Below are 2610 nucleotides of genomic sequence, written 5' to 3'. Positions count from 1 at the left end.
TTCCACGTATTTAGCTATAGGATCCCAAAATACATGTTTAGCTTGGTGATTCTCGTAACTTTCTGGTTGTGCAAATTGATCTTCCATAACAATGTATTCTTCCTCAATTATGAAAGAGAAAGGAAGCCACACTCTCTCCTTGTGTTCTGACACAGAAACCTTTTGAAAAGAATGATCATGACCATGAAGACTATATGATTGAATTTGACCTTCTAAACCTTCAATGTCTTTCTCAATGTCCTCAGCAACTTCATCCAAAAATTTCATCTTATCCTCTGCCTTACACTCAAATGATTTTAGATACGAGGACAAGGACAAAGAAAAATTTTCATTTGTTTCTCCATTACTATGATCATTATTCCATTGTTTGAAACCTTGAATTGAAGGAGAGTTTGCCACCACATCTGATCTATCTATCCATTCCTCCAAAAACATAAGCCAAAAGTCTTCAAATGACTTAATGGATTTGGTAGGAAAGCTTTCAATCCATTGTTTACATTTCCCTTGAAATGAATCATAGAACAACATAATGCAAACATCCTCATGCTTAACTCTAAGAAGCTCTGTAAAATCACAAAAATCTGATATATGCTTCAAAGTTAAACTCAAATCTTCTCCATTGAATTTTGGACCATTCCTTAGAAAATATGCATCCTTGGGAAAATGATTTGGGAAACCATGAATTCCTGAAAAATTTATGCATGCATACCTTGAAATAAGAATGGTAGCATCTGGGTCCTTCATAACTCCAGTGGAATCACCATGAATCTATGAATTTCGAATTCTTCAACAATGGAGTCACCAAGGTAGATTTGCAGCCTCAAAAAGTCTTCTGAGCTCCTGCTACCTTCAGAAGTTCAGCCTCTTGATTTCGGGAATGATTAATCTTCAGGCTCCCGGCAGACGCACCAAAATGTTATCTCAAAATCAGGCCCTGGAAGGCTGCAGACCAGGAAGACTTCAAGTAACTATTTCAAACCGACTTTAGGCTGAGGCTTAGCCTCCTCAACCTAAGAGGGCTCTCTCTGGATGGGTTAATAATTTTGATTAAAGATAAGATGGCTAACTCTTGTAGAACAACTATGAAAAATATGAATGGTGGAAACACATTAAACAAAACTATCCATTGGGCTTATGGAGTCAACAACACCTTAATATAGCAATGAACTCAACCTTACATAGAAGTCAGGGCATTCAGCATTTAAACATTCAGAACATAAACTCATATGGGACCACACAGTTTATAAATGTATACAGGAAGTCAGAGCACATTCAGTGAATTCTGAGTGATTATACATCCATACCACTGTAAGAATTAAGAAAAGGACAACATCACATATTCTGAATATAAAAAATCCTTCATGAATCCTGAGAAGCAAAGTTCAGCATGTATATTACTGAAAATGAGTCTTACATAGGCCAAATACCAGCTTTTTCATAAAATTTCCAACCTCTATTACCTTTCATTTTCTTCTATATATAGCCTTCTTCTACCTGACTGAGATTCCTCCTCAAGCATGAGGGGAAGTTGAAGTCTACTTCTAATGACACCTATTAACCCTTTAACTAACTAATAAATACAATTGACTACTAATTGACAGCTTTAGAAACCTAAAACAATTAGGATTCTAATTCTACATCATGCTGAACATAGCATTTATTACAATCAAGATTTATTCCCTGACAAGTGGTCTCTTTTAGTTTGGCTGTGGTAGGTGTTTGTAGCTGCTTGCTGGCCTTTAATGTCATATCCTTTTACCTCTGCTGAGAAACAGAAAACTGCCCCGGTACTATGCTTTTGGTTTCCTTAAAGATAATTGAAATTAATGAACCATGTTGGACTTCTTGAATTAGCCAATCTATTCATTGGAGCGCCACGTCCTTCGTGTGTTGTAAGCCTTTCCCATGTACATGTGTGCTGCCAAAAACTTTCAAAAAGATTTTCCGCTTTCTTCTCTCTTCATCAGTTGCAACCTTGCTATTTTTCCTCACTGTAAAAAGGTTAAAATTGTTTTCTGCTTCAACATATAAAATTGAATCAAAGCTACATTTTGAAAGTGCATAAGAGCGTTGAGAGGCCAGCTAACAAAACATTACCACTGTCCATAACACAGTCTTGTAATATGTATAATATATTCTACTGTATCTTTAATGGTCCCTGGTCCTCATCTACTTCTCTTATTTGATAAGAGATATGCATGATCTGGAAATGAAAGCAATCAGCATCAAGAACTTGTCAGCTAAGTACCACTAGGGGCATACTCAGCTATCTGAAATATTTTTGAAGAACCTGAGAACTGAGATAACTTCAGCATTGGAATGAGTGATGTGTCTTGAATTTGCTCCAAACGATTTCACCTTGTTGCAATAATGCAAGAGAATGGTCCTCTGCGGTTATCAAGGCCCTAAATTCATGAGACATATCTACACGTAGATAGTTATTTATAAAAACCTTTGTAAGATACCCTTTTGAGGATCTAGTTCAATAATCTCCCTCAAAATTTCATTCTTTTGACCATCATCCAGCATAACAGTCAGAGAAACCCTGTTCTTGTCTAGGTGTTGCACCACTACAAACGCTTGCTGCTCTGATGATAACAGTAGGCCATC

The sequence above is a fragment of the Pinus tabuliformis genome, chromosome 2_1, assembly GCF_031772625.1.
Source record: "Pinus tabuliformis cultivar Carrire ecotype Pingquan chromosome 2_1, CPIR1, whole genome shotgun sequence".
NCBI classification, from domain to species: Eukaryota; Viridiplantae; Streptophyta; class Pinopsida; order Pinales; family Pinaceae; genus Pinus; species Pinus tabuliformis.
The sequence above is the reverse complement of the archived record's forward strand: the minus strand, read 5'-3'. Positions refer to the sequence as shown.